Genomic DNA, 27882 nt, shown 5'->3' with positions numbered 1-27882 from the left:
TGGATTTCCACCTCCGAAAAACGCTTGCTGTAGCTCTGCTACAAGATTTATTTACGGAGAAGAGAAAAACACCTGTAGTGTTTGGGTGCACCCCCCATCCTTCATGCTAACTGAGATTTTAATGTTGTTACGGAAAGGGTGAAGTTGATTGGTTGGTTCTTGTCACATGACCTGCGGTGCGTTTGCGGCATTCTGAAAAGTAGATATTTTTTCATCTCGCTGTGCCTGGAAAAAATAAGCGCATCGCTTTAATTATGAGCGTGCTTGCCGCGCGCCTACATTTGAACAAACTTGAGCGTGCAAAAGACGCGATATGTGAACGGCCCATCGGCGAGCTACCTCCAATCAAGCCACGAGCTACTGGTAGTACACGAGCAACGTGTTGGAGACCCCTGCTCTAGAGCTCTGCTTTGTAGACTACGACTCAATATTTTTTTGCTACTTTGTAACTTTCTGCGGCCAGCATTTCTGGAAATGAACAAGGGTAAAACCTTTTTTAGACCTGACTAAATTACATTTAAGACCTCGGATGAAAATCTGGCCCTTTTTAAGACGTTTTAAGGCCTTAAATTTAAAGGTCAGAATTTTTTACTTTTTAAGACCCCGCAGGAACCCTGGATAAACAGGTGGATGGTGGATGGATAGATGGAAGGATGGGGAATGAAGGGGTAAACAGGTGGATGATGGATGGATAGATGGAAGGATGGGGAATGAAGGGGTAAACAGGTGGATGATGGATGGATAGATGCAAGGATGGGCAATGAATGGGTAAACAGGTGGATGGATGGATGGATGGATGGATGGATAGATAGATGGAAGGATGGGGAATGAAGGGGTAAACAGGTGGATGATGGATGGATAGATGCAAGGATGGGCAATGAAGGGGTAAACAGGTGGATGGATGGATGGATGGATGGATGGATAGATAGATGGAAGGATGGGGAATGAAGGGGTTAACAGGTGGACATATGGATGGGGAATGAATTGGTAAATAGGTGGATGGATGGATAGATGGATAGATGGAATGAAGGGGTAAATAGGCGGACAGATGGATGGGGAATGAAGGGGTAAACATGAGGAAGGATGGTTGAATGGAAGGATGGGGGAATGAGGGGGTAAACAGGAAGAATGATGGATGGAAGGATGGAGGAATGAAGGGGTAAATAGGCGGACAGATGGATGGGGAATGAAGGGGTAAACATGAGGAAGGATGGATGGATGGAAGGATGGGGGAATGAAGGGGTAAATAGGCGGACAGATGGATGGGGAATGAAGGGGTAAACAGGAGGAAGGATGGTTGAATGGAAGGATGGGGGAATGAGGGGGTAAACAGGAAGAATGATGGATGGAAGGATGGAGGAATGAAGGGGTAAACAGGTGGATGGATGGATGATAGATAGATAGGGGAATGAAGGGGTAAACAGGTGGAAGGATGCAGGAATGAAGGGGTAAACAGGTGGATGATGGATGGATGCATGGATAGGTGAAGTAAAAGATGGATGTATAGACATGAAGTAAAGGATGGATAGTTAAAGTGATAAACAGATTGAGGAATAGACAGATAGATAGATAAAGTGATAACTGAATGGCAAGAAAAGTGTTATTGCCTGATGGGCTTCAGTGCCATCATTTCATCACGCTTGCGCTCTTTCCTCTTCAGGTCCTGCTCGGTGTTCTTCAGTTTGTCTGGGACGTGCCGCAGCTTGGACTGCATGTCATTAATGACGTCCTGGAGCTCGGCCTCTGAGGGGAACACACGCTGACACACGGGACAGCAGGGCTCGCCCTCCTCCGTCAGCTGACTGATGAACTGACTGTACACGGCGGTGGCGCCCGCCAGCATGGCTGCCAAGAGAAGACAAAAAGATAATGAGAATCAGTGCTGGGGGGAACTCATTACAAGCAACTTGAGATATGTAATCAGATTACTTTTTCAAGTAACTTGTAAAGTAAAGTTTGAATTTTCCAAAAAATACCTCAGTTACTTTTTAAAATAAGTAACGCAAATTACTTTGTTTTCCCATTTATTGACTGACAGCTCTCCTGTCCCCATGTTGAGAGAATCATGAGTAAGTGGAGAGGCGTTGTGTGAGTGTGTTTGTGTGCTTTGTGAACATGATGCTTATTGTAGTTCTAGACTAAAAGTGAGCGTGCATTTACTCATCTCACTTGCACAAAAAAAGATTCAATATTTCTCAAAATGAATAAAATCAGTGAAATGCAGAATCAAAATACTATGCAAACCTTCAAAAACTAAATATGTTAAATAAAACATACATTTTTATGCATTTAATCTCACTTTATTGACCAATGTACTTGTTTCTGACCTTTGATAATGTAGAGAAACAAGTAGAGAAACTTGTGCATGCTTTCATCACCAGCAGGGTGGATTACTGTAATGGACTCCTCACTGGCCTTCCCAAAAAGACCATAAGACAGTGTCAGCTCATACAGAACGCTGCGGCCAGGATTCTGAGCAGAACCAGGAAATATGAACATATCACACCAGTCCTCAGGTCTTTACACTGGCTCCCAGTTACATTTAGGATTGATTTTAAAGTATTATTACTGGTATATAAATCATTCAATGGCCTAGGTCCTCAATACATTGCAGATATGCTCACTGAATATAAACCCAACAGATCACTCAGATCATTAGGATCATATCAGCTAGAAATACCAAGGGTTCACTCTAAGCATGGCGAGTCTGCTTTTAGCTATTATGCCAGCCGCAGCTGGAACCAGCTTCCAGAAGAGATCAGATGTGCTCCTACAGTGGTCACATTCAAATCCAGACTCAAAACACTTCTGTTTAGCTGTGCATTTACTGAATGAGCACTGTGCCACTGTTCGTCCGACTGTTTGTACTGTACTGTATTTTATTTTTCTGTATATATAACTGTTTTAATTATTCTTATTTATTTGTATTATTTTTATTTCTTCTATGTAAAGCACTTTGAATTGCCATTGTGTATGAAATGTGCTATATAAATAAACTTGCCTTGCCTGCCTTGCCTTGCCTTGCCTTGATGATTCAGTTAAACCATAAGCAAAAATGACTATAGATTTTTTTTTGTTTTATTGGTTAAAGTAAGTTTTAAACTTTGAATTTTTAAGTTTTATTGGTTAAAGTGTTAAACCTGCATCCTATTCTTCCGTTATCCAGAAATGGCAGCAGAGCTGATAGGCTTGTCTGAGCTGCGCCCTCTACTGTACAGCTGTGAATTTCCTTCAGCCTGAGGCTTATTATTTCACTTTTGGTGTGAAAGGGTCTTTACATTTGCCCAAAAATATAACTTTTTTGTTATAAAAAAAACAAGCCCAGCCCAGGTGCAAAAAAAGTAACGCAAAATTAACATAACTCATTACTTTAAAAAAAAAGTAACTAAGTAGCACAATTAGTTACTTTTTAAGGGAGTAACGCAATATTGTAATGCATTACTTTTCAAAGTAACTTTCCCCAACACTTCCGATAATCACATTCAAAACACGGAAGACTGAGAAAACCAGGAATGTTCTGAATTCACACACATACTGGGTTGTGTAACTGCTGTGGACTTCATAAACTCAGCTGTGTGGGTCCCAGCTTGATATCTTATCAGACTTCATATCAACAGTCATTGCTCTACTTGGCATAAAGAAAGTCTATATCCTGTTTACCAATAAACAGTAATTTACCGTCAAGCAGGCCCACACAGAATCTGCATCTGAAAAGCTTCAAAGACTTCAGCAGAATTCAAAGGCCATCATACACAAAACGCGTCCCTCGACCCTAACGGGCTCATGTATGATTTGTCCATTATATTAGCATTTTCTACCAAATGTATATGGCATTATTCTGAAGATTTGCCAACAAAATGAGCACAGTATGTAGATTTAGTGTGGATCTGAAATGTTTTGTGAGAGCATACCTCTCTCTTTAGAGGACTTCTCCAGCTCATCCTCCAGTTTACTCAGGTCTGACTGGAAGTCCTGACTGCCGCACACGTTGAAAAGTCTCTCTTCATAGTTGACCAGCTGCTCTTCCTTATGTTTGATTTCTGCCATTAAGTGAGTCTTCTTCTGTTCTCCAGATGCAAGCTCCTTACTATGAAAAATAAAAATGAAAAGTCTTGTCTAGTAATGCTAGTTAATTTATCTGTAGGCTGCAAAGGATGTATTAACATTTATTGGGAATTATTTCAGCACTGTTAAAGTTGGAGGATAATTACATTTTATTGTGTAAATACAGCATTTGGAAAATTGTACATTCTCCAATATTATTTTGCACATAAACATGTATTTTATTGATGTGTGTGAACTTACGAACAGTTGATGTACACTACTACAAGTGCAAGTCATATCTGCCATATTTGCTAGACAGCCCTATTTTAGACATGTCTGTGTAAGCTAAACGTCACCATTTGAAAACTACACTGCATGTTCCACTGACCTGAAGATGACCTGTTCCTCAGGAACCCGGAATCGAAACCAAATATGTATAAGATTTAAGTATGTGGGTGGTTGTACAAAGCCCAGTATTTTCTGTTACATCAGTGTCAATGCATGTGTGTATGTCGCTCATCACGTAGACATTTAAATACTGATTAAAACTGCATTAAACATTATAGGCCCTCACACTGAATATCATCATTTATGGCATTATCTAGCTTATTATAATAAACGTTTGCGGATAAACAAATCAAAGGGCGACAGACTTCATTTTGCTGAGCCGTTCTCTGGTGGAGTTGATCTCTCTGGTTTTGGAGTGGATCCAGTCTGCCAGCTCGCTCTTGCTTGGAAAGTGTCCTAGCAGAGACACCAGCTCTTCATTGTGTCTCGACTTGATCTTCCTCACTTGCTCTTCTTTCTCCATCTGGAATCCGAAGCAGAGATAAACTATTTATTTTCTAGTTGGATAAAGCTGTCACTTTGCAAGCCTCTGTCTGGCATAAGCACTGATCATAAAACTGCTATATTAGAGTCTATAGATCACACTATCCTGACATTACTGTGCTGTATATTCTGTATACTGCCATAACTGCCTAGAAAGAATGCCTTTTGGCCTAATGACGTCCAGTTAATATCTCACAGTTTGCTCTGATTCAGCACATTTTGATAAATGTAATAATGGGAATAATTTGGTTCATCCATATACTGTATATAAAAATCTGCAAACTTCTAAAACATAAATAGTAGCATATATTGTCTTTGCTAAAACACTCTTGCTTTTTAAAAAGAGTATGAAAACATAATTTCTGAAGGAACTATTTTATAGATTGCACATGACCTTAATAAATAATTATTTAAAAGCAATCTATTCAATTAAAGAAATTAATCTGAAAAATTATCAAAGTAAGAAATGGATGACCAATGTTTGTAAAAGATGATGTGTTTGATTGACCATTCATTTTTAAATTCAGATTTCCAATCATATCTTGCTTTAGGCAGCATGGAATGTTATAAATTATTTTGATGCCCCATCAAACATTTTAAAATAAACCTAGCATTCGTTTTCATTTTAATAGGCATCAATTCAACTTTTTTTGTTGAAACTGAAATTTAACACAATGTACAATTGTAATAGTGTACAAATGTACACTATTGTTATAAATAGTTAATTTTTTGTGATGTAAAAATGACAAACTGAAGTGTTTATAAAAGACTGGAGGATATTAGGCGGTCAGGAAACTGCAGAAAGACTGTACTGACATCTAGTGTTACAGTTATTTACTGCAAACATTGTGCTGGCAAACTCAAACACATCTAGAACTTTACACATTTTGTAGGATATATTGTGGTATCTCGAGATTATTAGCAGAATTCTGATGTCATCTCTGCACCCCTTTATTGTCCAAAGACATTTGTTTTGTTTGTTTGCTGCATTTGTTTCAGAATTAGGCATAAATGTGTTATCACAATGGATGGATGAAGCATTTATAAAGCGCTTTTCTAATGTACTAATGTACAATACTGTACATACGGTCTCTCCTCAACCACAACTGGAGAGAGTCTGGACTTCGGTTTAACGTCTCATCTGAAGGACGTGCTTTTTTTGACAGTATAGTGTCCCCATCACTATAGTGGGACGTTAGGACCCACACAGACCACAGGGTGAGCAGCGCCCCCTACTGGCCTCAACCTAGTTTTCCCAGGAGTCTCCCATCCAGGTACTGACAGACTCAACCCTGCTCAGCTTCAGTGGGAAACCAGTCTTGGGCTACAGGTGATATGGCTGCGGGCGAGAATGATGTGTGTGTTCACCTTGGTCTTCTTGAGCATGTCCATCTCTGCATGTGCCCTGGTGTGTGTGTTGAGCAGTTCCATCTCCTGGTCCAGTCTGCGCTGGGCCAGATCCAGTTCAGTTTTCTCCTTCTGTCAGTGGCGTATCCAGGACATTTTTACTGGGGTGGCCAAGATGGGACACAAAACTAGAGTGGGGTGGCCATATATACTATAAAGTAATGTTATGTAAACCTTTAAACTCTTATATGTAAGGTGGGAGGAGTTGGATCTAGATTAGAGGAAATAGAGGATTTTAATAATAGTAACAAAGTGCAAACTTTATTTTTAAATAATGGTACTATTTCATAAAATGTAAGATATAGTCACAGGCCTATTTAGGAAATGTGTTTACTATAGTCTGTTATTAATTGCCATAGTGGGGGATATTATTTACTCAATTAACTTGGCCATTAACTTGTCCGAAAATGCATTTGTGTTTATCTGCAAAAAGGTTTACATACACTAGATTGCAGCCTAGGCTACTGTTAATGTAAATATAATGTTAGTGGTTTGTTTTTAAAGTCTACATTAGAGACCTGCGCGGGACGGATTTCTCACTTAATAATTCCTAAAAAGCTGACATCTCAGTTCATCGCCATCTCACAAATCTCTGTTATTATCAATGAAACTGGCAGCATAATTAATCTTTCATATTATCTACACTTTGTTTGATATAATAGATGATTTGCCAGTATGCAGAATTCAGCACTGAACAAAAAGTCCATTTTGAGCGGTGAGGGGATTCTATCTTAAATGCATCTGATTGGCCATTGCGTTCAAGAAATCAACACATATGTCTGTGATTGGTTACATTGTTCAACGCTGCAAACATGTTATAAATAGAGACTCTGGCCTGTAAATAGTTTCTATTTTGTTTTAGTTGTTCTTGTTGCTTTTGTGCAACAGATGAATGACAATTTATTTGTTTTTATTTGTTCAATTTATAGATCATTCTATTTTGCGGGAGTCCCGACTCCCGCGAATCGACACACGAGTGCATTACCGCCCGCGCCCGCACTCGGCCATCAGATCTATATTCCCGTGCCGCACTCTGTTGCGTTGGGTCCCGACCATACCTCTCAATCTCAATCGACTGATTCCAGCGTTTTTATCGTTGTTGTATTGTTGCAACTGTGTGACGTCCTCTTGTTTCACGGACCAGCAGCAGCAGGTGCACCGTGCAGCGCGCGTGCTCTTATCTCATGGGTCATCTGATCTGCATGGCCAAATGTCCGCTGAGCAGAAATCAGCTCTCACAGTCTCAGTACGACCGTTCCTGTGTTAGTTAAAAATGTGAAACTGGCCCTAAATCAGTTGATCAGCTGTCATCACTGATTGACAACATTTCTCGTTTCTTGTGTTGACGAACTTGACCTACCTATCAGATCTGGGGTGGCCGCAGGGGTGGCCAATGAGCTTTCAGGGGTGGCACCGGCCACCCCAGGCCACCCCCTAGAATCGCCACTGCCTTCTGTAGATCGATTACTTCTGCCTTCAGACTGTCCACAGTACAGGCCTGCGTGGCATTATCAAGCTCAAGCTCCTATAAACACACATACATTAAGAAAAACACATACAAAAGCAATGCAGGGTGTCAATGATGGTAGTTTTGTTGGTTGCGGTGTTAGTATTGTTTTCTTTCTACAATTTATTTTCAGATTTTAGGCCAGATTTATTAAACAGGGCAAATTAGCGTGAGACTGTAATCCTGACTGACATTAAAAATAATGTCGCAAATACCAGTAAATTGAATACCGCAGATCTTAGTAGATTACGTTGTATAATTTATTTAAATACACTTCTCACATAAATTTTACATCTGAAAGGGAAACTCCTACATATGTATGCAATAAGGTCAGCTGCAAAAATGACTGTGTCTGTGTCTTTTCATCGCTATTTTCTCACTGTGTGTCTTCAGTAAACCTCAAAGTAGTTTTTTACCCCAAAAGAGGGATTGAGCTGGTGCAAGCTGTTAGCTGACATGAACGCGCTATATACATAAATGTTTTCCATAGTCATTTTAGTTAAAGGTTCAGTTGGTGGAAACCAACAGAACATTGACAAATGAAATATGTTTTGTATGCGCAGGTCGCACAAGCGAACTGAATTTGTTTTGCACTACTCAGTTGTTCCATAAGGTGGCAACACTGGCCCGGCTGTTGTTTCACAGTAGAAAACGAAACTAAAAGAGACGGAACAACAACAACATAGAACATACTGAAGACTGCAACAACAACAAACACACATTGACAAGCGTTTGTGTGAGGGGTGTTATGAGAAAGCCGCAACTTTATTTTAAAAGACATTTTTATCAGTCATAACTTCTGGAGAAAAATAGGGCAAACACTGGACACAGATGAAACTTTCTAGAGTGCATGTGTCGACCGTCTGCATGCTATCAAATGGAGTATATTTTGAAAGGCTACGAGTTCGACTGTACGCATATGCTAGCGCATGTGTTAAAAAAAACTAAGTATACTCTGGCCTTAATGCTCAAAGCAAGTTTAGTGGTGTAGTGCAGATCTAACCGCTTTCTGAAGCTCAGTGTCCAGCTCCTGCAGTCTGCTAGAGGAGCCCTCCAGTTTTTGGAGATCACACTTGATGTTCTTCAGTTCCTGTTGTTTCTTGGCCTGTATGTCTCTCTTCAGCTCAACGGTTCTCTCTAGACCGGTCTTCTTGTCACGGAGATCATCGATGCTTTGCTGCTTCTGTGCCTCTTTCTCCTGCATATCTTGCTGAAAACAAGAAATTATTATTAAAAATGGCAACATGCTATATACTGATACTAATACTGAACTTTTGAAAATATATGAAGTTTCAGGATATTTATAAATATCTGAATTAATATTATTTAATAATTTTCTGTTAAGCATTGAATAATACAAAAATAATATAATTAAAGTGTTACCCAAACATTACATATGTCTCTATATTGGATAAAACACTTCATAAAGTGTATAAAAATTGGCAATGCAATATATATATATATATATATATACAGTGTATATATATATATATATATATATATATATATATATATATATATACTGTATATATATATATACATACATACAAAAGAGCGTGAACTGGGTGGTAAATGAACCTGCAGTTCAATTATCTACCATAGTTTGGTTGAGGGCCAGTGTCCTGGTCCAGTCTCTCTTTGACTTGTCTGTGGAAGCTCTGGAGTTGTCTTTCGTTAAGAGGAGTCCGATCATAGCCCTCCAACTCCAGGGAAGACGCTAAACTCTTCACCTGGGTGTCCCTCTTTTTAATGTTTTGTGTGTGTCTATCTGCCTCCAGCTGCAGACGGCCTTCAAATGAACAGAAACAATGACGATGAACAGCTCTGAGAAAGAATAAACTTTTTTCCTGCTAAAAATGCATTTTGAGCAAAATCACTCGATGTGAAAGTATTAGCCTAGTTATTAGTGCATGTTTACAAGTATAGTGTACTTTAGGACTGGAATAACTAATCTATAAAAGCAAAATTTCTTAAGTGAAGTAACTTTGCAGTAGTAGTTATTTCAATTTAAAAAGAGGATAAATGATGAAGGCCACAAAGTGGGAGAAAAGCAAAAATATATGTGTTTAACGCCAAAAGCTCGAGACGAGAGCACTTTATATAAGAACTTAAGGACGTCACTATTCTTCTATTGACTCTTTTAAATACTACAATCAACGAAACAACCATTTGATATAGAGAACACATTTCCACCACCACCACACAACAATAAATGAATAGCAAAGGAGCAAACGACTACCTTGCTCAACTAGCAAGTCATTTTTGATGCGGTCCATCCTCTTGCACTCTCGGCCGGCCCGTTCTAACTCGCGCTGGCACTCTGTAAGTCTCCGTTCCTTCTCTTTGACAGTCTGCTGGTGGTTCTGATACATGTCCTGCAGCTCATCATCTGAGCCCTGAAACACCTAAAAACACAGCACAACACAGAGTCAAGGCGCCCCAAGGAATGAACACACGGTGTGCTGCAAGGCTCTGTCTTAGGCCCTTCGTTTTTCTTTCCGTACATGCTCTCTTTAGGTGATATGTTTTGAAAACATGGTATTACGTTTCATTGTAATGCTGACAACTCTACATTTCTCCAGACTCAAGACATGTTTAATATTGATGATTGTCTCTCTGTTTTATTACAATTTAAGAAGTAACCTTTGGGGAAAGAAAGAGGGGAGGAATAAATCGAGACATGACTCAGGTTGAACTCAAATCTGTCACTTGGGGACATTTAATTTAATATTCAACAATATTATTGATCTGCCTGCATTGACACCATTATCTGAGAACTGAAGTGAGCTGGATGATGACATCACTGTTTTCACCAGAGCTGCTATACATATATATATATATATATATATATATATATATAAATTAACTAAATTACTAACTTTTTTTTTACACCAAAAATGAAACATCACTGAGCTTACTTAAGCTGGACTGTGACGCTGTTTTCTTCTGGAAACAAACTTTGCTGCACTATTTTCCTGTTATCTCTGTAAAGCTGCTTTGATAACAAACTGTATTGTAAAAAGCACTATATAAATAAATGAGACTTGACTTGACTACCAGTGAACCAAAGCATCAACACTAATGTGACTTCAATGGGAGCACTGTTGAGAACAAACACATAGTATAACACTAAGAGTTTATTTGGATCCCCAATAGTCCAGAAGAACCCTTAGGTAAATGAAGAAAATTTTATGGCTTTTAGTAAGAAAACTTAGTGGATGGACCTCTTTTATTTTCAAACAATATAAAACAAGCAAACGCAAACCCCTCATTCCAACATCAGATGAAAAACAGCAGCAGTTAATATACCAAAACCATAAATTATTGAACATCCTGTACATGTTTTCTATGCAAAACACTTCCTCTGCTTTCGCATGATCCTTATCTGGCATTTATGACTAATACTGAGAAGCAGTGAAAGCTTCATAACTGATGACTGATATAAAAAAAATAAATAAAAAAAAACCTTGGGTTACCTGCTCCATCTTTTCCTCTAGTTCCCGGTTATCATCCTTCATCTGTTGCTTCCTGCTGTCCAGAGCTTTGATGTCATTATCCAACTTCATTATTTTGCTGAGGCTGCTGTCTATGTCATACAGTCGGTTCTGAAAACATGGGGAAAGTGTGTTTAGTGAATATACATCACATGACTGCATTAGTGTATGGGCTAAAATTCAACTGATGTGCAGTCACAAGCACACATTTGGACTATTTTACAGTGGGGCTCATCTATCTTTTGTTTTTAACTCAACTGATCATAATGTGAAGCTTCTGTTTTTGAACTGATGTCAGACTTATCAATAATTTAGAATCAATTTTATATTTTAGTTTGGTATCAAAATAATAAGTATAAGTAAATAACAAGTATCAAAAAAAAAAAAAAAGTATTAATCTTGATGATCTTTTTATTAATAAATAATTTAAATGACTGGATTATTTAAAAATACACATTATTACATGTTTATGTAAATACATACATGTAAAACATATATTTTTGGGATGAATTTGCTGCCAATGACAACAACGATATGAATAAAATCTTATATCACGATACGAATAAAATCTTATATCACGATACAAGTAATTTATTTCATGATAACGATATATATCACCATATATATCATTTTGCTTTAAATTAGGTTATGATTACAAAAATGTTGATACCATAGAAATGTCATAATTCCGGTCACAAAAAACGAATACTAGGCTTAAAAAAAAAACTAAAAAAAAACTCAAGCTCGAAGATGTAAACAGTCAGCGATAAAATAAGAATAAGAAACCAATTTCCAAGATATATGACCAAAAAATTTATACAAAAAAAAAATATAAAAAAATGCAGAAGAACAAATAAATAAGAAATGCAACATAAACTGTATAATCAAATAATAATAAAAAAACACTATAGTCTTCAATGGGGACGTTAAACATAAATTTCTTCTAATTAAATGTACAAAAGTGATTTAGTCAGGGAGAGATTTTCTCTCTTTTGTAGTTTGATAATCATGAAAGACAGACAGCAGGAATATAAGGCACTTTAAGACCGAATACCCTGACCCAATATACACATGTGTTTTCTTTCTCAGCTGTTTACTTTCACATAAGACATAAATGAATGTTTTGACATACAAGTTTGTGTATTTAACCATTCAAGGCCAATGCTTGAAAACGCATGCAAATGATACGTTTTCGTGACCATGTCGCACAGCAACGTCACGTGAGCGTGTAACTGCGATAGAGACGATAGTCCAAAATTTGTACCGGTTAATCGTGTCTACCGGCCCACCCATACACCTGCCTCTATTAAATACAATTTTAAATATTCATTATCCAAAACAATTAATTCCCACAGATCTCAAAAATGGAAAACCTCTATTCTAAAATCCCACAGAAAATAAAAAGAAAACCAGATCAGCCAACAAATTCTTGGTGTCTCGCCTTCAGTGGGTCAATCTGATTCTCGATGCGTTGGACATTCTCTTTGGAGGAAGAAAGCTGAGCCTCTTTAGTGGACAGCAGCTCTCTAATCTCTAGGGCTTTATCTTTGTACTGTTTTAGGTACTTGAGGTCCGTACTGCAGAGAATAACAGTCCGGGACTGCTTCTGTCTCAACTTCTTCAGGGTCTCCAATACCGTAATGTACCTTTAATCAAAAGGTTTTGGTTATTTTCGGCCATTCATTTGTAATGCCAGCTTAATATGAGTAAATGACACCACAGGACAAGCCAATATGCAAAAAAGTCTGTTTAAATAGACACTCATTTATCGCCATCTACTGGTGTAGGCCTACAGAATTAGACCCATAGTGTTCAAAGCTTCTCTGGCATGATTGTTGAGAATTTACAGTATTTACAAAACATATATTGTGTAGATAATACACAACAGTCCTTTATAGGGTAATAATATGCATTAAATGAAGGGGAAAAGGGGAAAAGAAATAATTATATACACATATCAAACTTCTAAAAAGACTTTGGAATGGGATGATGTTTTCTTGTAGGATATATATATATATATATATATATATATATATATATATATATATATAGTGGTGTGAAAAAGTGTTTGCCCCCTTGGTAAATATGATCAAATATGGCTGTAAAAAATAAATCTGCATTTTAAATCCTTTTGATATCTTATTTAAAAAATGTGCAAAAATCTAACCTTTCATTGGAGTAAAATAATTGAAAGTGTGGGGAAAATCACATTATGAAATAAATGTTTTTCTCCAAAACACGTTGGGAACAATTGTTTGCCCCCTTTTATTAAATACTTTTTGCAACCTCTGTTTTCCAAGATAACAGCTCTGAGTTTTCTCCTATAATGCCTGATGAGTTTGGAGAACACCTGACAAGAGATCAGAGACCATTCCTCCATACAGAATCTCTCCATCCTGTTGGTATTTGATCGAATCCGTGATGCCATGTATCTGAACAAGATGTCCAGATGAAACAAAAACATTAGCTTTTTCGGCAGCAAACACTTAAGATGGGTTTGGTGCACACAGGGATAAAAAAGTACCCCATGTGTAAAATGAAATACTCTGCTGTATCTTTAATGCTGTGGGCCTAATTTTCTGCCAGAGGTCCTGGACATCTTGTTCAGATACATGGCATCACGGATTTGATCAAATACCAACAGATAATAATCTAAACCTGACAGCCTGTGCTAGAAATCTTATAACGGAGAACAGGATGGAGAGATTCTGTATGGAGGAATGGTCTCTGATCTCTTGTCAGGTGTTCTCCAAACTCATCAGGCATTATAGGAGAAAACTCAGAGCTGTTATCTTGGAAAAAAGAGGTTGCACAAAGTATTTAATAAAAGGGGGCAAACAATTGTTTCCAACGTGTTTTGGAGAAAAACATTTATTTCATAATGTGATTTTCCCCACACTTTCAATTATTTTACTTCAATGAAAGGTTAGATTTTTGCAATTTTTTAAAATAAAATATCAAATTATTATTTTTTACAGCCATATTTGATCATATTTACCAAGGGGGCAAACACTTTTTCACACCACTATATATATATATATATATATATATATATATATATATATATATATATATATTTTTTTTTTTTTTTTTTACATATTAATGATTAAAACTTAATTTGAATGCTGTTATGGGGATGATATATCTATGCAGCAAGAATACCTTTTCCTAGATCTTTTGAGATAAAATAACTTGATGAACTCATAAACTGACTGAAAACATCCTTCACACTCCAAAAGCATTATTGCTATAAAAATTACTAGACAAAAATTAAAGGCATTCAGTGCTGTTGCCCATTAAGCATTTGTGAAGGGGATCGTCTAATTCTAAGTTTCAGAGAGAGGATGTAAAATGAAAAACTAAAACATATTTGACCAAAGAGTCATATGTGGACCTCCAAAAAAAAAAAAAAAAGAACAATAATAAAAAGTACAATATGACCCTTTTAATGAATGAAGCTTCAGTGACAAAGCCATTGTCCAGATAAAAATACCTTGTGGCTGAGAAAATCTCATCAAACTTCTGCTTGAGGGCTTTCCCTTCACTGAGAGGCCAGTTGGACTCCTCTTGGTGGCAGAAGATGACATGGCTGATGACAGCTTTGGAGACGCCCAGGGATGAGATCATCTCACGGTCTAGTTCAGCACATTTAGAGCTCTGGATCTCTTTCTCTCTGTGCCTGACATCAAGAGAGGTCAAGATGTATTAACATCCAACAAGAAAACAAGTGCTTCAAACAGGGAACATAATTTACACTTTTCATGGGCCAAGTGGGAGTAAAGGGTTGGGAACCGAGAACCGGAAGTGTTTTTTTAAAAATGCTGGAACCGTGCGAAATTCCTACGTTTTGGTTCCAAAAACGGTTCTGGTGCGATGTGTGGGCGAAGTGCTGGGTGCTTATCCTTTAATAGCAATGTCTCACCTCATGAATATTATAGGGCACCTATTATGCAAAATCCACTTTTACATGGTATTTGGACATTAATGTGTGTTGGCAGTGTGTGAACACAATCACCCTACAATGATAAAAATCCACCATCTCCTTTTACTTTAATCCCCATTAAACCAAAGCAGTCTCATTAGATATGCCGTTTTGATTCTCTGAGCAGTGTGACATCATACTGCTCAGGCCCCGCCCATGGCCGCTGACTGACAGTCCTGCATTACCATAGTTTCCGCCCTCAGCGAGTTGTACGCTATCCGCCATTTCCTCTGCGCTCGAGCAGCTCTAGTGACAGTGTCTTGTAAGCAATCCCGGTGTTCTGTTGTTGGATGTAAGAGTGAGCGTAAGAGTCTTCATTTTCTCCCATGTGCCGCAAAATATTATCCGTGTCTTGTGTTTTGTCCTTGTGTCTTCGTTCGTTTGTTTGTTTGTTGTCTGGGAGTAGTCGGTCTTTCGGCGGGTAAACGCTGCGTCGGCCAAACAGGTTGTGCACACATGTACAAATATACTTCACTGTGGACTGTCTTACTCATTGTCACTGTAAATAAATTACACCCCTCATAGGAGTGCTGTGTGAGTAAGCCATGTTTTTTTTTTGTTTTTTTTCACGGACTCCAGTTACTTTTTCCCTTCCCCCCAAAGTGGTGGCAGCGGTGGGATATCAACTCACAAAACAGCGCCAAAAGGACGAAAAACCAGGGCTGGGTTGCGGTCACAGATGAAGAAGGCGACGATGGAGAATGTGGCTTGGAATTCGGCAGAGACTACAGAGGAAGAGGAAGTGATGGCAGGGCTTCCTGATACCTCGAGAAAGTCCAGGTCACTACGGACTGAGCCAATGACTCCAGACGCTACAGCTGGTGAGGGAATGGTTTCCGAGCTGAAAGGAAAGCAAACAGTAGCAATAACAATTGCTGTTTTTGGTGTAGAACTCCTAATAGCAATGCAAATTGCTGTTTTGCTCTCTTCATTTTCTTTAGAAAATTTGCACTCTTCTGTGAAGGTGATCTAGAAATGAGCGATCGCTTGACAACCACTCAGCTTAGAAGCATAGTATGTATGAATTGAGTATACCGGTCCTATTTATACCCGTATTGTCTGGGTGGGTGTGATTCGACATGCATATCTCACTGGCCAATGTCCATTGGCTCGTTTTGTTACCACTTGGAGGTGATCGGTCTCCCAGGCGAGACCCCATTACATCAGTATCATCGTAACGTCAAACGTGACTGACTGAATGGGAACATAATATTTTTACAGTATTGCTACTTTTACTGAATTTTTGCTCAAATAAATTAAGCCTTGGTGAGTATAAGAGACTAGTAAAAGACAACTTACTTGATGAAACCCTCAAGGAATTTGAACTCAGTTTTCTTTCCCTTCTGTGTACTTTGCATAGACTTCTGGACTACCACAGCATCGCCATTCACATCTCTAAACTGGAGTCTGATCCGTGCCTGTACATCCGTTTCATGAACATCCTACAACAGACCAACATTATCTATAATTAAAACTCTTTAAAAACTAAGTGTCATACTGCCCAGCTCTTGCATTGACAATACGAAACAATGTTTGCAAGTTTGAAAAAGTTGAATAAGACAAGCAAAAATATGTGTAATTGAGAACATTTCTATAACAGCTTATATTTGTTTACTTGAATTACTCCTGTCAAGGACCTACTTTGGGATCGTGGACAAAGGTGTTTCCTTTACTTCCTGGTGGAAAGTCTCCTGAAGTGATGTATTTGAGACACTCAATGATGGTCTGGAAATTCATAAAAAGAAATAGTTAATAGCCACCTTATTCCTGCGCCCCATGGCGAAAGGGTTACTCTAAAAACGCTGTAACAAGGTATGTTGCTATGGGAAGAAGGAGGTGGGAACCGGCGAATGTTCACACACTTTATATTTGTAGAAACTACAAATGTAGTTTTTTTGTTGTTGTAAAAAACTACAAAATTGTAGTTACATAATTCCTGTTACACATGTGTACTTACACATACCATTCTGTGGGTCGTTACATGTGTAGTTACACAAACATTACAGCTGTGGATACTATGTACCAGTTTGTAATTACACTGTAGTTACATACTATGTACACATGTAGTTACCATGTACGTTCACAGGTATTAGGGCCACTTAATGTAAAGTGGGACCACACTTTATTTTACAGTGTCCTTGTTACATAGGTTACATGTACTTACCATAGTAATATGAGTAAATTATGCATAATTACATGCAATTAACCCTCAACCAAATCCTAAACCTACCCTAACCCTATAGTAAGTACATGTTGTTAATTATTATTACTCAGTACTTGAATATATAATTACACTGTAACAATGACACTGTAAAATAAAGTGTTACCTAAAGTGTTACCAAGTATTGCTACTTAAGTACTGAAAAATAATATGACTCAAGTAAGAGTAAATACGTCGTTTGCTTAAAAACTAAAAGTAACTACGTTACAAAGTACTTTAATATTATTTTTCTATTTTTACCCAAAATGGGGAGATGATAGCGGTATGGATCGCTAAACACTCACATGTCATCCGTTTCATTCATACTGGAAGCCCAGTACTGATTCATCCCTCATGCAGAAAGTCCACAAGTGAGATTCATAGAAGTATAAAACTTATGACATTTCAAGAAATGCCTTATATGGATATAATAACATGCAAATAGAGATGTTTTAACTGATGAAACATGAAGACAAACAGATGATAGCGATAATATATCTGTTCATCAAGCTATCTCAGGTATTTTCGTAAGAATGATGTAGGGGAGACCGGGGACAGTTGCAACAGGGGATGGTTGCAACATGTCATTTTTCTCCAATCAGAAACAAGCTAGAGTGATGTCACTCATACTGCACATGCACAGTTAGACCCTCCACCCACCAAGAAGACAGTAGACATATTCAACTTCTGCTGCTGCATTTATTGAACAAAACTTGTTTTGGAGGTATGAAAGTAAATTTTTTCATGAGATATATTTTTGTCAAACTGTCCTGAAATTTTGTATGAATTAATCAAAACTTACTTCGTTTGAATTATTGTTTTGTTGACTTCTAAGTGACATGGTTAGCATGTGTCAAAGTCAGTGTGTCTAGCAGGCGTATGATGTTCTGTCATGGCTGATCGGGTCGGGGACGGTTGCAACATGTTATAAATTGCATGTTTAATAAAAGTTTGTTGCATTGCAAATTGTTAAATTCTTCCTGTCTGACACTGAAATATGGAGAGATTGAATAGCATCTGTAACTCCTGCACACTGAATCTATGTAGGCCTATGTTCTACACATGAACAAACAAAACTCAATAACTGTTATTTGATAAATATGACAAAATAAATAAATAATAGGCTACAATAATATTATTGAAATAAATAATACTATAATATTATAGTAGGCCTAAAACAGTTAATATTTTCAGAATTCTTTGCTCATTGAGACAAAAAGCTTAAGTTAATTAATGAAATTTAAAGTATTTTTTAACATGTTGCAACCGTCCCTGGGTTGTGTTGCATCTGTCCCCTGGGTCGGGGTCAGTAGCAACATCTGACTTCTTCCATTCAAATAAATACTGTGAACAATATGTCATATATAATCATCTTTAAATGGTATGGGTAATTAGCAGACAGATGCAAGTTTAATATATACAAATTTGGTTGGTCTAGTCCAAATAGTCTCTGAGTAACTGAGAGAAATGCAAAAAGTGTTGCAACTGTCCCCGGTCTCCCCTATATGTCTTTAAAGGGATAGTTCACCCAAAAAGGAAAATTAGCCCCTGATTTACTCACCCCCAAGTCATCCTAGGTGTATATGACATTCTTCTTTCAGACGAATACAATCAGTCCAAAAAATGTCTTGGCTCTTCCAAGCTTTATAATGGCAGTGAATGGCTGGAGAAAATTTGAAGCCCAAAAAAGTGCATCCATCCATGATAAAAGTGTTCCACTTTTACTCCAGGGGGTTAATAAAGGCCTTCGGAAGTGAAGCCATGCGTTTGTCTAAGGAAAATACCCATATTTAAAACTTTATAAACTATAATCACTAGCTTCCGCCAGACGGCCGTACACATCGATTTACGGTGGAAAACCCGTGACCTGACACACAGCGTAATGACGAACGTGGAAGCTCAGAGGAAAGAGCTAAACAAAACATCGGTCACGAATTAGCCATTTTGAAGAGAAATGTCGGAGTATTTCTATATAATAGAAGAGGAGCTTCAGTTTGTTGCACAGCCCTATTTGTTTAAACCGCGAGAGGTTTCAAAGCTTACGATACTCCTACATCATGCATCACGGGTTACTCTTGTGACGCAAGTCAAATTGCGTAGTATGCGTACGGTCGTCTGGCGGAAGCTAGTTATTTTAGATTATAAAGTTATAAATATGGGTATTTTTCTTACAAAAACCCATGGCTTTGCTTCTGAAGGCCTTTATTTACCAACTGGAGCCGAGTGGAGTAATTTGTTTTCCTAATTTTTTCCAGCCATTCACTCTCCCATTATAAAGCTTGTAAGAGCCAGAATATTTTTTAATATAACTCTGATTGTATACTGAAAGAAGAATGTCATATACACCTAGGAGGACTTGAGGGTGAGTAAATCATAGGCTAATTTTCATTTTTGGGTGAACTATACTTTTAATGCAATGCTATAATCAACATAGCTTGTATCATAGAATATAATAAAATAATATATTCTCACTCTGTGTTAAGAAGCAACATGAAACCACAGAAGTCACTTTAAACACGACTGACATGTATTGTGTTTTTGGAGCAAAACATGATATTAAACTCATAAATTGTAGTGTTTGACGGTATGCTAAGCAAACATACTAGCTTTCCCTGTTGTCAAGAGCGATTGTTTTATTACTAATTTTGAAAAGTAAGACCAGGTAAGATCATTTGAATGTTTTCATTTGAATCATTTCATAATTGAAAGCAAAGAAGGTTAAGTGAGAGGTCCGATTAAAAAGAGATTTACAACAGTATGAATAAAAAAGTGGCAGTAAAAAAAAATTAAATAATAATAAATAAAAATTAGTGGTGTATGGTTAATATGTAAAAAAAAAAAAAAAAATATTTCGTTCTACCGAAAATGTGCTGGGAGCCCACTGTTGCTATAGTAACGAACTACACTTTTACATGCATCTGATTGACAGATAAATCATGCGATCTTATTTCACTGTTGTTGAGATTTTTTCAGCTTTGTACAAAGTTTGCTTCGTACATTTAATGTATTGTATTGTTAAAGAGGGCGAAATTTACCATTTAATTGAACTGTGCACATTTATTTTAGACACTTACATATTAATGGTGCTGATGATTTTTAGAGACCCCCACAGGTGTATGATTTTACTGCTTTCATGGGAGCTCATCCTCTCTCTATAAGAGCTCATTTCTTGCTCCGTGTCCGTGCATTTTAACCGGGAAGATTTTAAAACGAGCCGTTCATTAATAAACACGCAAAATCGCTGTGAAAATACAGACCGGAAGTCAAAAGACAACGAGCGCAGCGCTGAAAAGGGGCGGGGCTACATAAGGTCTATAGGCTATATATCATGTTATACATGAATATCAGTCACGTGACCTCTTACGTCATCCGCTCTTTTTCCAGTTGACTGCCGCCATCTTGAGTACCTACCTAGTACTGTCTATGGTACTGACAAGCATTAACTAGCTAGCTTGCTACTATTTACAGCTTCGTACGGATACAGTAAATGGCTACGAAAGACAACATTTCGCACCTCGACTGCCATGAAACGAAACGCTACTTTCAAAAAATAATATCGTTATAACGCGATCCCTACGCGATACCTGATGCGTACTTCAAGCCTCTGTCCGGTGCTACCGAACAACCAATCCTGGCATTCAATTATATTATATGTTGATCCGACTATTTTAAGCGTGTATTTAAATGGTCCAGGGGCAGAACTTTTGCCAAGCGTGTCAGAGGTTCTGGGTTCTGTGTTCTAATCCGGACTCATATATTTTTATTTTATTTTTTTCTCATCAAAACCGATTATGTTTATCAGTGGTTGTATATCAGGCAGGGACACGTTTGTGTGCAGTTTGTTTTGTAATTTCACCGGAACAAATAGAGAGTCTCTCCACATTGAAGCACGCATCCGAGTGAAGGCTGTGCGCGACCACAAACAAACACAGTATCCGCACCACTGATCGCAGCGGCAACGAGCACTTTGATCACTTGATTTCAGAAACAACACATTTCAGCGCTAGATCGCCTCTTATTTAACAAACGAACGAAATGAATGCTCTGCTAGTTAACTGGAGATGTTTTGATTATTTGTATTGGTACATTCCTGCCGCGAGATGTTTCAAAAGTGGTGGGGACATGTCCCACTCGTCCCACCCGCAAAATACGGCATCTTTTTTCGTCCTGAGGTAGCCTGTAAAAGGATATTTTGGGGTCTCCTTTTTTGTTGTTGCACCCTACCGCACATGTTGAAGGCATAGCTAGCTAGTTCCTTTGCGACTGACGTGAATCAGGTACTCAAGATGGCGGCAGACAAGTTCTAGAAGTGAGTGACGTCAGTGAGGAGACGTTGGTGACATCATCTGATATTCATGTATAGCCAGATATGACGGCACTACTGCAGCATCACCACAGGTGAGCAGCTGAGAAACTCATCAAGCCAATGTGCAAACTATCGCAAATCAAAGTGAAAGTAAGTCGCAGACACTTAACACACAATCATCTTCATTAAAAGTAAAGAAACTAAATATGATTAAGATCTGGGCTAATACAAACAATGCTGATATCATTATTATCTCTGAAACCTGGCTTAAAAAATCTGTATCTGATGAACTTATTTCTATTGAAGGTTTTAAAGTTTATAGAACTGATCGGGTTGGCAAAGGAGGTGGGGTTGCCATATATGTGAAATCCAAGTTTATAAGCTCGGTAACCCTATCACTAACTAAAGCTAAACAGTTTGAAATTCTGACTGTGAAAGTGAATATTTCAAAAGATGCTGATATTACAGTAGTTGGGTGTTATAGACCTCCATCTGCTTCAAAGGATGCTTTCCAATCTATATCCGAAATATTACATGAAATTAATCACTCTGAATTTATTCTTATGGCTGATATGAATTGGGACTGGCTTTCTGGGAACTCTGATTGTTTTAAAGACTTATGTAATGACTTAAACTTAGTGCAACTTATTAATGAACCGACAAGAATAAATCCCAAAGCAGAAATAAAATCTACTCTCCTAGATCTAATCATAACAAACTCAGTTCATAAATATACCTCAACTGCCGTATTTTGTAATGACGTCAGTGACCATTGTGCAGTCGCTTGTGTAAGAAATACAAAAATCCCTAAGGTAAAACCGCACATGATCCTAAAAAGACATTTTAAAAGTTTTGAACAACAGGCTTTTCTGCATGATCTGTATCATAGCTCCTATGTTCAGCCCATAGCATAGACTGTAAAAAATAGGTTCAGCCTCACTCTGTGCGAGCTGCACTGAGCGGCTGAAATTATAGAGTCTGTCAGTTATTATAATACATATGACAGAAACAATTGTCTAAATTATGTTACATATTCCTCAAAAGTTGTCATGATATCACTAGTTGACAACATAGTACTATTTTCGGAAATCATAGGCTATGATATTGCGCAGGTGCACGTGATGCAACGCTGTCAGAGCCGACAGCAGACAGACTCGTGTGTCAGACTCATTTCAGTGCACATTAATACGTCAAAAACGATTTAATACTGCAAATAGCCTACTAGTTTTTTTGAATGTTTATTTATAATTCATTTAGGCGGACAACAAGGCTACCAAGTACTGCGCACAGTGCGCAGCTAATTAATTTAACGTTTTTTTTTCTAACGTCATTTTTAGTCGATTTTAGTCGATTTTTAGTCGAAAACTTCAGGACTTCAGTCAACCAAGATTTTCTTTGGTTGAGTACAGCCCTACCAGATAGCCTGCCTCGAAGTCTCCTGCCAACCACAGCAACGCCTCTAGGGCTGGACGAGTCCTGAATCATGACTCAACTTCAACGCTCAATACTGCATGTGCTAAAGTTTGAGCTGTAACATCCAGTTTATAGAACCTTGCAAATGTATGCGGCGAGGACCAACTCGCCGCTTCACAAATATCCTGTATCGTGACTCCTTTAAAGAAAGCCCATGAAGTTGACATTCCCCTTGTTGAGTGTGCATGTAAACCAGCTGGGGGCGCATGACCCTTACTGGAATATGCCAATGAAATCGCCTCCACTATCCAGTGCGACAAATGCTGCTTAGTAATCGGTGTCCCCGTTCTTGATTTCACCCAAGATACGAACAGCTGATCACTCTCCCTGAACCCTCTGGTTCTTTCCGTGTAAATGCGTAAAGCACGCACTGGGCACAACTCATTTAGCTTTTGCTGTTTTGATGAAGCAAAAGGTGGTGGATAGAAAGCTTTTAGCTCAAAAGGAGTGACAGAATGAACTACTTTGGGCATAAATGCAGGATTAGGCTTCAGAACTACCCCTGCATCCCCGGGCATGAACTGCGTATGCTGAATGCACTGAATACACGTGAATCTCACGCGCTTCGCCGAAGCCAAGGCTAACAGCAGCGCCGTCTTAAACAACATTATTTTTAAATCAATCTTGTCCAGTGGCTCAAATGGAGACATTGAGAGAGCATCAAGTACCAGTGCTAAATCCCATGAAGGGGAAAGCGGTTTTGAAACTGGCAAAGCGCGACGTGCGCCCTTCATGAACCTGCACACGCCCTAAAGGATGCTGCCCCACGGTTTTATTATCAAAACTTATGTGACAAGCAGAAATAGCGGCCAAATACACCTTTATGGTTGAAAACGCTTTCCCTTGGTCTATCAAATGATAGAACGACTGCCACTGAGCACTGAAAAGGAATCTCATGCTTAGCTGCGCACCAGCGCTCAAACACGCCCTATTTGCATTCATAGAGAGACATAGTCGACTAAGCTCTAGCATTCTGTATGGTTCTGATGACATTGTCAGACAGACCGGTTGTATTCAAATTTAACCACTCACAGGCCAGGCCCATAGTGCCAAGCGTTCTGATTGGGGATGAAAGATTTCCCCCCTGCCTGCGACAGTAGATCTCTGCGTAACGGGAGAGACCACGGGTCTTCGTACAGCATACGTATGATCTCCGCCAGCCAGTATTTCCCTGGCCACTTCGAAGCTATTAATATCAGCTTTAATCCCTCCTCCCTCAGTGTTGGGGTGTTGGGGATATTAACGCTATCGGTGAGAACGCATAAAGGAGAGTGCAGGGCCAATCGTGTGCCAGCGCATCTATCCCCAGAGGCGCGCTCTGATCTTTCAGAGAGAAAAACAGAGGACACTGAGCATTGTCGTGGGATGCGAACAGGTCCACTGTTGCTCTGCCGTATATTTCCCAGATCTGTTCAACCACTTCCTTGTTCAATTTCTACTCCCCGTAAAGTGGATTTCCCCTGGCCAGCAGATCCACACCCTGGTTCATGACGCCCTGTACGTGCGTCGCTCTCAGGGATGAAAGATTGGCATGGCTCCACAAAATCAGTTTGCGTGCCAGCATGTGCAAGGGAAGTGATCTGAGGCCTCCCTGTCGATTTATACATGCCACAACTGTAGTGTTGTCCGTTCTCACAAGAACATGATGCCCTTTCAGAAAAGGAAGAAAATGCTTCAACGTTAGAAACACGGCCAGCATTTCCAGATAGTTTATGTGAAGATTGGTCAGATGATGACCCCATCTTCCATTCACTATCCTGCCCTTGTGAATGCACAGAAACAGAATGATTGTGTGATTTCTCACTTCTCGCTCTGACTGAGCTGTCACCAACCAATCGTCTATGTAAGTAGCGAGAGAAATGCCTTTTTCCCTGAGCGGGGTCAGGGCTGCTTCTGTACATTTTATGAATACTCTCGGGCTGAGAGACATGCCAATTGGTAGAACCAGGTATTCGTATGTCACTCCAAGGAAAGCAAACCTCAGGAATTTCTAGTGGGGTGAATATATGTTTATGTGAAAATATGCGTCTTTCAGGTCGATCAATGTAAATCAATCGCCCGGGCGCACCAGATTTAGGAGTGTAGAATGAGTGAGAATTCTGAACTTGTACTTCCTTAAGTATTTGTTCAGTGCACGTAGATCTAAATTGGGACGAAGGGCACAAGTTCCTTTCTTTAGGACGAGAAAGTATCTCGAGTAAAACCCACTGTGGCTTTGCTCGTGTGGGACCACTCTTATCGCCCTTTTCTTCAACAGAGAGTAGATTTTGCCCTGAAGAATGTGCTGTAATTCTCCCTGCACTGGAGAGTGAATTATCCCTTTGAAAATGCGGGGGGATGTGGCAAACTGCAGCCTGTACCCGAATTGTATTGTCTTTAATACCCAGCGGGACTAAATGCACTCTCGCCAATTGTCTATTTGCAGCGTTCTGGTGCCATCGTGTGGCTGAGTCATGAACGAGTTTCTGGTCTGTACTGCGCATGCGTGGGCACTTAGCGCTTGAGCAGAGTCTGAGTGGCTCATCACCTCTAAGGGATCAATCGCTCCCCGAGGTGATGTTATAATGTATTCTGTGAACATGTTTTGCAAAAATTTTTGGGGCATTATGTTTTCCAACATTCTCTGTTGTTCTCAATTTTGAACATGAAAAGTTATTGTGACTAGCGAGTGGGTGTGCACCACTGAACCGTGTCTTGTCCTTTTCACCGCTCTGCTTCCCCCGGCCCAACTAGGCGCTGTTTTCCCCACAGAACATCTTGCACTCCACTCTGACCCTCTGCTCGGAATGTGAAAGTTGGGAGGTGGGCGGGCCATAGCCTGCGTGAAGGTCTGTCGGGGTGGCGGAGGGGGTGCAGTCTGTGTCTTTTTTTGGCATACAGAGTTGCAAGGCCTCGTCATCCCTCTTTTTTTCTTCGCATCTCTTTTGCATCAGTGTCAGAGCTGAGCCGAAAATGCCCTCTGCAACAACCGGTGCATCCAGAATGGCTTATTTTTCTCTGTCAGAGAGATTAAGCCATCATCCTCTCTCTTGGATAACCATTGTGGCCATGGCTTTCCCAGCAGCTTCAACCGCGCATCTCTGAAGACGGAGAGAGAGATCCGTGTTGTGTCTGACCTGGTATGGTAGACACTTCGTCCTGCAGCTCCGCTTGGTATGCGGTCAGCAAAGAGATCGCATTCATAGCCCTGACAGAGAGCGCGACTGCTTTATAAGCGCGTTCCGTCATGCTCGACTGGAAATGGCCAGCTTTAGATGGCAAGGTCGGATTTGCAGCCTCCCTGCGCTTCGGTTGCAAGTGCGTGGCAACTAATGGCTCCATGGGGTACATTCGGAGAAGGCCTTCCTTTTCCATCCCCTCCACATCGAGAACGGAGCCACCCTGCACTGGCATCTTGCTGGTAAACGGCTTGTCCTTCCACGTAACTGCAACCTCCTCCAGGAGCTCTGGGAAAACAGGAAGGAGCTGTCGTGCTGCCTGTTTTGCACTCAGCAGCCTCTTCTCCTCATTGCGAGACTTTGCAGTCTCTGCTACCACGGTCGGCCACGGAATATTTAGTTTCCCTGCAGCGCGCTTGCACACATCTTGCAGATCAACACAAACAAGAGGGGAGGATGGTGGCCCGCCCGCCTCTTCCATTGTGTCAAAAGCATCCAATGAAGCCCTGAAAGGAAGCGTGTTTGAAACAAGAAACTCAATTATGTTAACAATTGCAGAAAAATACTTGCGATTTCTATCTAGCTGTCTCAATTTCCCTAGAGGTGGCGGCCTACGCTGCTGAACCTCATGAGGCGGTGGCACTCGCTTCAGCTCCTGGCGCGGTGGTAGTGTCTAGCGATGAACTCTCGTCCTGTTTTGAATCGGCCACGGAGGCCGTTTGTGAACTCTTGTCCAGTCTCGACCCAGCCGCAGAGGCTGTCTGTGAACTTTCATGCTGTCGTGAACCGGCTCCGGAGGCCAATTATGAACTATTGTTTTCTCCTAAACCAGCGATGGAGACCATCTCTGAACCCTTGTTGTCCTGCCCTGAAACGGCCTCAGAGGTCATTTACGAACTTTCATCCTGTCTCGACCTGGCCACGGTGGCCATCTATGAACTGCCATCCTGTTCTGAACCAGCCAAGCAGACAGTCAATGAATTCTTGTACCGTCCTGAACCAGCCAGGGAGGCCAGTTATGAACTTTGGTCCTGTTCCAACCCGGTCGCAGAAGCCAGTTATGAACTTTCATGTGATCATATCACAGCCAATCAACTCTCGTCCTGTTCTAAACCGGCCGAGGAGGCTATTTTTGAACTCTCGCTCAGTCCTGACCAGTATGGTGACAGTTGTAAAACCCCAAAAGATTAGGACCTGCATAGACCCTCAAGATCTAAACAGAGCAATACGAAGGGAACATTATCCTCTTAAAACGCTTGAAGTTGTTGCAGAAATGCCCAGAGCCAAGATATTCTCTGTGGTGGATGCAAATCAGGGATTTTGGCAGATCCGGCTGGATGATGGCAGTTCTAAACTCTGTACATTCAACACACCCTTAGGGGGGTACAGTTTCATAAGGCTTCTTTGTGGGATTTTATCAGCTCCAGAGGTGTTCCAAAGGTGTTTGTCTCAGCATCTGGAAGGAATGGAAGGAGTTGTT

At 39.6% G+C, this 27882-nt stretch overlaps 1 pseudogene across 1 annotated transcript in view; it reads right to left on the bottom strand.

Moving 5' to 3' along the window:
* The window catches only part of LOC309477513 (DNA repair protein RAD50-like), a 41464-nt pseudogene that overhangs the window by 8402 nt on the left and 5180 nt on the right, over window positions 1-27882 (bottom strand). Inside the window, exons 3-15 of the transcript in view lie at window positions 16907-16990; window positions 16565-16707; window positions 14777-14962; window positions 12725-12929; window positions 11266-11394; window positions 10029-10194; window positions 9387-9578; window positions 8793-8999; window positions 7736-7807; window positions 6244-6354; window positions 4698-4855; window positions 3912-4087; window positions 1608-1845 (exon numbers count right to left, since the gene is read on the bottom strand). The product of the transcript in view is annotated as a DNA repair protein RAD50-like (transcript). The remainder of the gene's footprint in view (window positions 1-1607; window positions 1846-3911; window positions 4088-4697; window positions 4856-6243; window positions 6355-7735; window positions 7808-8792; window positions 9000-9386; window positions 9579-10028; window positions 10195-11265; window positions 11395-12724; window positions 12930-14776; window positions 14963-16564; window positions 16708-16906; window positions 16991-27882) is intronic.

The sequence above is a fragment of the Leuciscus leuciscus genome (genome assembly GCF_965113295.1).
Source record: "Leuciscus leuciscus genome assembly, chromosome: 16".
Taxonomy (NCBI): domain Eukaryota; kingdom Metazoa; phylum Chordata; class Actinopteri; order Cypriniformes; family Leuciscidae; genus Leuciscus; species Leuciscus leuciscus.
Note: the sequence above shows the minus strand (reverse complement) of the source record. Positions and strands in the feature narration are given on the sequence as shown.